General features: G+C 37.9%; 1 long non-coding RNA gene across 1 annotated transcript; it reads left to right on the top strand.

The window, feature by feature from the left end:
* Positions 1 to 2,174: 2,174 nt before the first annotated feature.
* LOC106017715 (uncharacterized) lies at positions 2,175 to 8,649 on the top strand. The gene is made up of 3 exons (XR_001191341.5): positions 2,175 to 2,975; positions 3,176 to 3,253; positions 6,672 to 8,649. It is a non-coding gene; the product is annotated as an uncharacterized lncRNA (long non-coding RNA).
* Positions 8,650 to 8,886: the final 237 nt, after the last annotated feature.

The following is an 8,886-nucleotide window of genomic DNA, read 5'->3' as shown; positions in this document are numbered from 1 at the left end:
CCTGTATGAAATACAAATGCAAGCATGTGAAAAAGATACAGTATACAAAGAAAGAACTAAAAGATACAGATGATAGCAATGCTTTCCCAAAAATATTATGGATTTAGATGTTGATCAAGACATCAGCACCTTCTTTCATTACTTACTAATGCACAGAACTGGCAGTCCCAGAACTGCTGTAACAGCCTTCACATGCTTCCAGTATGTTTCTCTTAAAGTGCCTCCCAAATTAACTTGACTTCAGCTCTTACCCCTCTCTCCCTCTCTTCTCAAATATTCCCTTGCTATGTATTTGTTTTATTTTTGAGATGCTGCAGTTTCTATTGGTCTTTGAGAAAAAGATATGGAGAACCCCCATAAGGTTTTGAGCAGCCTGACTTGCAGGGCTTCATTTTTAAGGATGTAAGTGATAGTTTTAAAGAGTTTTCCTTGTGGGGCTGTTGAAAACTTTTTTTTCACCTTAGAGAGGATTTTTTTTTTAATGTTTTTAAAGTGGAATTTTCATTTTCATTTCTATGGCTTGGTCAAAATGAAACTGAGCTCCAAGGAAGGTGACTTTGCTCATTCAGATTATATTGGTATGGTTTCTTACACACAAACACACAAAGCTATAGAAGGATAAAAATGATGAAGTGTCTGACAGTGCATACATATCAGTCTTTCCAGATCTTAATTTTGGAAGGACTAGGGTGTTTCTGAGTTAGTCTTTCATCAGACTGTGAGGACATTATTTGTCTTATAAACTATAGGTTCTGTTTGCATTTCTGTGGCATCTTCCATCCCAAAGGACTGACAGCTTTTCACCTTCTATCCATCTGGTCTGTCCTCACTCTCTATTGAAATACAGCTGCCACAGTCTCAGGAGCACAAGCAGGAAATGTGTTTAATTGTGTGTAACAACGGTGGCCCACAGTGAAAGACAGAAGCAAGGCAGAATCCAATAGAAACAGCAGGGAACCTTTAGATAAAAGTGTAGCTAAAAATGAATAACTACTAATAAACAAATTCTGAACGTATTACATCTCATTTCATCTCTTTCCCTACCTGTTTTAAGCCTATTTGTATTATAGGTATTGTGTGGAGGGTATCTTGTCTACCTATCCCACTCTGGAGCTAGTATTTTGATAAATACCCATTAATTTTGAACTGATTCTGAATTTTCTTGGTAGGAAATGCTTTCTGATTCTCAGAGGTACTCCTTGCATATTATCAGTGGGTACCAATGTTCCCCAACCCACATACTCATCCCACCAAAACCCAGGCTCCCTAGATAGCCCAAGTCACGACTGTCAAATTCATGGTTACTGCTGAAAGTGTTGATCATAACAGCAGTACCCTGTTAATGCATGACAGGTACATCAGTGAATGGGTCAGGATCATCTCAGACTGCCTGGGGAATAAGGTGGTTCAGGACCACATGAGCACAGATGTTCAGGGGCTCCAGCTGCTACAAACAATGGCACTGCTAGTAGCTTAGCAGCAGCAGTATTTTGGGACTTCTGTTCAATGCTGCACAGTCAGTGATGTGACTGTGCAGCTTCCCCGTTGTTCTCTGCAAAAAAGCAGGGCAGCAAACATGGCAGCCCACAACACACCTCCGATGTGCTCAGTTTTCTCTCCTGGAGGCTGCTCTAGGGGTAAATGAGAAGCAACTGAGTGGTGGTGTGCTGACAGGCATGGGCAGGGTCCTTGGCAAGTAATGCCCAAAGCAAATGGCTTTAAGAAAAAAAGGATTTCAGCCCCAATTAACTGAAATTGTAGTGAAGAATGTTTACCTAGTGAAAAAAAAATAGTTCAAAGTGGCAGAAATTTGTTGCAGTCAATGAAATGCTGTTTGTTTAATGCAGAGGAAAGTAGTTAGGTCGTTCTTGCAGACAGGAACTCTCAAGAGTCCTGTTTTCAGCAAGGTTATTCTGATTTAATAACACACAGCATTGTCATGCTGAGGCCATATGTGGGGCAGTGCATGCTCTAAAGTCATCTTTAGCGTTGGCCATTTTTTTAATCATCCGTGAACATGATATTTGGGTGATTTTGCTGTCAATCTGCTGGAGGGATTTGGTATTCATGGTAGCAATCCCCTTCCTTCCAGCCATCTCGGTGGACTCATTTGGTGATGTCTATCAATGCAATTATGTTGAAACCCCATTAATTAATTAATGTTAGTTACTAATGGTTATGCAATTAATTGCATTTGGAATAATATAAAATTGAGTAAATAACTTCAAAGTGTTGAGTCCTATTTGGCAAGCTAATACAGCTCATCCTGCCCAATTACACTGATAAGATTTTAAACTAATTGAGCTCACACTGTGCCTCTCCATTACCTGACATTCAGAAGCATGCAGAGAAGATTAAAGGGATTCAGGGGATGGTGTGCTTGTAAAACCAGGAATAGTCATTCCTGGTTCTCATTTAAGCATAAATACATATTAACTCATAACTGAACAATACTTTGCATGGAGGTTGCCATAGAGATGAGCATTCTGAGATTTTGGGGGCTTTTGATGGCATTTCAGGTTAAAAATAAAGACCCAGGTTGCCCAGGACGTCATTACACAATGGCAGGTGCGTATCCTGCGGTCCAACTCCTTGCTCACCACGGCACTACAGGAGCAGAGGACTTGCCATACCAGATTAAAACATTTGTTCATCTAACCTGACATTTTGCCTTCTGCACTGATACTCTTGAGGAAGGTAGAAGGCTCCCATAATGTGTATTACCTATCCAATTATTCTAGGTGGTGTACAGGGAAGAAATATCCTTCGAGAGCCCTGCAGGCAATTAGCTTACACCCAAAAGTGTGTTTTCAATTACCCTTATTATTTCAGCATGCCAAGCAGCAAGAGGTGGTTAATGATTGCATGAAATTTTCCAGCCTATTAAAAAAATCTGCTCAATGTTACCAGAACCTTAAATCTCATGCCAGCAAACCCCATGTGAGGCCCACAAGCTGCACTAAAACTGAGGGAGGGTGAGTGACAGATCATTCATTTGCATGGCACAATTTGTCTTTTTGAGCCTCTTGCTCATACCCACAGAATCAGTCCTGAGGAACATTTTACAGAATTATGAAGTTCATCCAGAAGCAAATCTGTGTCTTCCCTGCTGAAGTGCTTGTCTTTTAGTTTGCTCTACAGAAATGGCTGTTTTTTGTTTGTTTGTTTGTTTCAGAGAAGGTTTTGGGCTGCTGAGCTCTCAGTTTCTGCTGCAGCACTTTGGATTCAGAAGGTATTGGTGACCACATCCATGGTATGTTGATGTCTTCTGCAAAACTCTAGATTCCCAGCAACACACCCCATAATGATGGAGAGTTTCTGATATAATGTTGTGAAGAAATGTTTTTGGATGATTAATTATTTTTTATTGAATGAGAACGGGCAGTTGAACTAATCAACAGATTGACTTCTTAGAGAATAAAACTGAAGTTCATTAGGTGGAACAAATTAAATGTTGAAAATTGAGTTGTCTTTCAACAATTGTCTTTTAAAAACTTTGCAGCAGAGATTGCACTTGAACAAGTATTTCTAATGTCACGGAAAACTGGGGTCAAAGATACTGAGCTCCATGTAAATTATATAACAAAACAGTACAAAAACCATTACCCTTGATGAGCAGTGCCAGGGTACAGAAATAGATTATTAATAGACTTTTTACAAGAAAAGATGTAGTAAATAAGGAGTGTAACAGCTTTGAGAAATTATACATTTGATACCTATTTCAACCAGACAAGAAAGAGATCTGGTCTGGTAAGTTTCTGTCCTTCAGAGAAAGCATAAGGGAGTAGTTGACAAAGTGAGTCTGCATTTTTGATTGTACCAAATGAATGCTGAACTTTATCAAACAGACATTACAAATGGGCTGTAGGTGAAATTTCACAAGACCTTCAGTCTCTGAAAGACATATACTCTGATTAAGATGTATTGAGTCATTACTTATTCAGTAAGAGACAGTTAAGTACTTCCTGCTAAAAAAATTCAGGCAAAAGGCTTTATCTTTAAGGCTCAAAGAAATTAAACTCCTTTAAGTGTAAAAGTTTCTGCTAAAACCAAAGGTAGGGGGTAAGTCCCGCTCGCAGCTGAAGATTTTAATTCAATTATTTAGGATGTCAAGAAGTCAGGTAAAAAGCAGTCTCATACTTTTCATCAGTACTGATAGGATCAAATGTGCATTTTATACATAAGTATTTCTCCTCCAAATTCTGTGGCAGTGCCTCCATAAATACCAGGCCTAGTCTTGGCCAGTGTCACATTTACTAAGGACTCATTTAATTACACTGTCTTTGCAGGAAAAGACTACTTGAGTAAATGGACTTTGAAAATGGACTAGTTAGGGAATGTGAATTTTGGTCTCTGAAGTGGATGGTGGTGTTTTAGGCACTGCCTCGGGACTCACAAAGACAGTGTCATCCTTTATATTCTGCAATGGCAGACATCTTACTTGTGGCAGGCAAAATCCAGTTGCCTCACAGCAACTGCACAGAGACGAAATATCACTTTGCCAAACGTATTTGATTATTGCAAAATTATTTTCCCCTAATACCACTTTTTCCTGTAGGAGGTAGTAGGAAAAAGTGAGACTAATCAGATAAAAATGTTTTATTTTCCACGCAGGGATTAAAAAGTAAATGTGTGTTATCAATTCAAATATTCTTAAATATGTACAAATGTAGCTTATTGAATAAAACAAATGTCAGTGAGAAAAATGGGTGGATTTACCTCTTCCATTAATCAAAGGAGTAAATTGCATTAAGATGTTGATATTTTGCTGGAACAGAAAACATATGATTCTGTGAAAGACATGTAGGAAATGCTGCAAGTCTTCTGGTAACTGCCGCCAAGATCAGCAAACATCGGAGGTAGTTGAATAATCACCAGCAGAGCAGAACAGCCATTAAACATAATGATAGAAAAGCTTCTTTTACACTCACAGACATTCACCTTTCAGTGCAATTACAAGCTGGCAGAAGAAAACAATTGGCTTTAAAACAAGATAAAGAACTAGGCAAAGAACTTGACTTTTACTGCAAGTGACTGGACTACAAGTAAATTCAGCTACTCTGCTCAGAAAAAGGAAAAAATGAGAGCAGACACTTGCACCCTTGAAAAAAAAAAATCAGCCTACTTTAATACTTGTATCTTAACAAATCCAAGAACTACCCAAAATGGCCAACACTTCTGCATCTATTTTAAAGCAGATAGCAGGATCACTCAGGAGAGCTTTTAGATTGATATCCCTCTTCAGAGAGGTGCAGAGAAATGAGGGGTCATCACTGGCTGATGAGCAGCAAGAGCAGGATAAAGGGGAACACTGTAAGGCTGTGCCTTCTTCCATGACATCTGGTGGAACGCTGTTGTTATATTTTAGGATATAAAAATATCTTAAGATATTTTTATTTTGTGAAGGAAGTTGCCAAAGAAGATGTATTTCAGAAATAGCAGTATTTCTCTGATCAACATCTTTAAGTGACTTCCGTTAGTTCATGCTAAAAATATTTAAAAAATATAAAAAGTATACCTTACCCCTGAGCAAGAGGGCTCAGGACTGCATTTCTTCTGTGCTCTTAAATGTTTTATTTTTATATTTAGGAAAGAAGATAGACTTTTAATTGAGGTCCTCTCAAGGTATCAAAATGAGAATACCCAGAGTTTTATAATCAAAGAAAATAAATTACATAGCACGCATCAGGAACAACTTCTGATTTTGGCCATTCCAAGGTGAAACGATGGTACTGGCAATCTTCTAAAGAAGATTTTATGGGGATTTAATGAGAACTTTAACGCAATCTGAATTTTTCAGAGTTAAATTTTATTATTATAAAACTTTCTGCGGGAAGCAGTTTCCTAAAGAACAAGTGACAGACAAACAAGTTGGTGGGGTCCTCAGGAGTCAGGCTAGTCCATAAATTACAATGGAAAATGAGATTTTATTTAATTTTAGATATATTTTGACACTTTTTTCTTATTGTAAGCTGCATACTATTCTCTCTCTCTCAAAGAGAAAATGCTACCATATCACAGAGATGTAAGCCATTTGTTCTATGCTGAAACTAAACCTAACAAGGTTTCAGTTCAGAAATAATATTTCTCAGCTCAGTTTCAGGAAAAAAAAACCTATACTCTCTGCTGCTAAAGGATTATCTTGTTGTGGATAATTTCATTCTCTTGGAATTCAGACCACTGTGCTGTATGGAAGGTTTAGTTTCAAGAATTCAATAAAATGATAGGTTGACCAAATCCTTTTTGGTCATTGCTTGTATAGTAATATTTTACTGATGTATGTTTTTTGAGAATACTTCTATTCTCCCTAGGAAGTGTTTGTTCCCAACAAAATGGTGTATGTAAACAAAGAGAAATGTGAGTTTGTTGTGTGAAATAGCTCATTAGCTAATTACCTTCAACATGTGTGGAGAGTTCAGGGGATTTTACAATAACCTGAAAAATTGTATTCAAAAAAAAGTGTCAGCATGACAGAGATGGGATATATTTTTTCAGAAGAAATGTAATCAGTATTTCTAAAACACTGACTGACAGAATAATCAAAACCAAACCAGGCTTGTTACAGGCAATTGAGTAAATAATATGCATGCCTGAAATTACTTTATATACTGCACTGCGTATTTGCTTGATGGTTCTGATGACTTTACTAAGAAGAATGTATTGCTTCTCAGGAAAGTGATCATCATCGTCTCCATCTCATCGCTAAGCAGGGCTAAACAGAGGATTCTATAAGAATAAGAAGCTGCCATGGAGCTGACTGATGGGTGGCTTTTAAAACTCTGTTGGTAGCAGTGTGAGAGGACCAGGAATTCACCATGTCCTGTTGAAGATCTCTTAGAAGACAGCGCTGAGGGACAGCTGAATCCTGTACCACTCTGGAGCCCACACAGGGACAAGGGTCCACATGTCTTGGTAATTCAGCTCCAGTATTCCAGGTATTTCGTACCACCCAGGTACAAAACCGGCTTATATATTCCAAGTTATATTTGTGGATTTTATATGTACAATGCATATATATGCATAACTTTCCAAATTGCATATAGTGAAAATTTCAGGGTGCAAGAAAAGCAGTGAAGTTTTCTGTTTCCTGTGTAGTTCTCACAGGGTGAAGACCCAATTCATCCTGCAGTCCTAACTCTGTAGGTGCTATGCAACAAATTAATTTTCACTTGGGTGAGTAAACCAGCTGAAATCAGGGCCACTTTTTTCACTGTACTTGGCACAGAGATTTATTGAAAGGAGGAGAAATTGGGAGGAAAAAATACCTTCTGCTTACACAGACAATGCAATTTTGGCTGAAATAACAGATATTATTTCTAAAACTACTGTATAATTTTTCTGTTATACACAAATATCTTTCGTGACACCAAATATTTTTGTCTAGTTGTAGCTTCTGTCGAGTCATGAAATATTGTAGAAAATGTAGTTTGTGATTCTTTACTATTGATGTTTAGCTGGATTTTAATAGTGTGGTGAAAAGCACTTTATAGCCAAAGTATGCAAAAATTACTTTTCTGGCTTGGTTAGTCTGGCTTATGGAGTGTTCACTGAAGGAAACACTCACATGAGTGCTTGGCCATTAGCATATTAGGGCTTTGCTGTATGGAAAAGCATTTAAGCACTTAAGCATTTCACTGAACTGAAACCACATAGTGTAAAACAGTATTACAAATTGTCATAGGTAAGTACATTAAGCTGGAGCAGAAGAAAACTCTTAGAAGGGAGGAAACTTGGGTGCTTCTCAGAAGTAAGAAAAGATTAGATGATGTTCTTTACAACAGAAAATAAGAAGGGGGGAGGGGAGAGACTAGGAAAGAGGAAAAAACGAAATGGGGTATAAGCAAAATGTAAGAGGGGCTGAGGGGGAAATTGAGATTTTAAGAACAATTTGAAGTTTAATAAGTTGGCATCCGTGCCAGTCAGTTTCCTTTCTGGATGCACTGAGGGATGATGTTAACACCTCAGAGGAGGAGAACAAATTGCCTTAGCTTCCTGGCTCTCATTATTTGCCTGACTAGTGACCACCCTGCAACTTGCCCTAGCAATGTTGTAGAAGGATGTGATCCCTCATTGCTCCCGACCAACCCCAGTGGTAGCTGTGTCAGTCAAGCATGCATCAAGATGATGCTTCAGGCTCATCAAACACCATTTGCAACTCAAAGATTTCCTTTTCCTACTGCTGTGCTAACTTAGGGCCCAAATGAATCCCTGGAGTTCAGTTTCACCATTGAATTCTCCCTGGATTGCCTGAATCTATTCATTTTTCTTCTGCTTCTCCAAGAAATGGGTTTTAATAACAATTTTACAGGACACATTTGCAGCATAAATTTTGTTGTCTGTTGTTTTTCTTGTATTTTCATTCAGGAAGACATTTTAAAGTCTAGTAAATTTTTACATTTGCATACTCCAGCTGTAGGAACTTACACAGTGATTTATAGTGTGAACATATAATCAAACTCCTGGCTAGGACCCCTACTGTGAAATTCGACTGTTCTTCCACTTTCACATTACATTTAACAGCATGTAAACTCTGCACAAAATAAACTTCTTGTAGGCATTAAGCTTCATTCTCTTGTTGGAGAAAAACTGTCTTCATTACCCTGCCAATTATATAATGCTTTCCTTGTTAAATATAAATATGTGAATGTACACATACTTTGTTTGTATTTTTTTAATGTTGCTAATGGATGATGTAGTTCTTTACCATAAAGCAATAAAGATATTGCAATATGAAACAAAGAACAGACTTTATGCAGGAAAGAATACAAAAATTCTGCAGCCAGAAATAAGACCGATATCCTCTAAAAACAACGGTCTCAGGATCTGAGTTGCAGCAGTTGGCTAACCTGTGTTACCTGGTGCTTGCTCTGACATGTATTTATGTCA

The sequence above is a fragment of the Anas platyrhynchos genome, chromosome 3 (genome assembly GCF_047663525.1).
Source record: "Anas platyrhynchos isolate ZD024472 breed Pekin duck chromosome 3, IASCAAS_PekinDuck_T2T, whole genome shotgun sequence".
In the NCBI taxonomy this organism is placed as follows: domain Eukaryota; kingdom Metazoa; phylum Chordata; class Aves; order Anseriformes; family Anatidae; genus Anas; species Anas platyrhynchos.
Note: the sequence above shows the minus strand (reverse complement) of the source record. Positions and strands in the feature narration are given on the sequence as shown.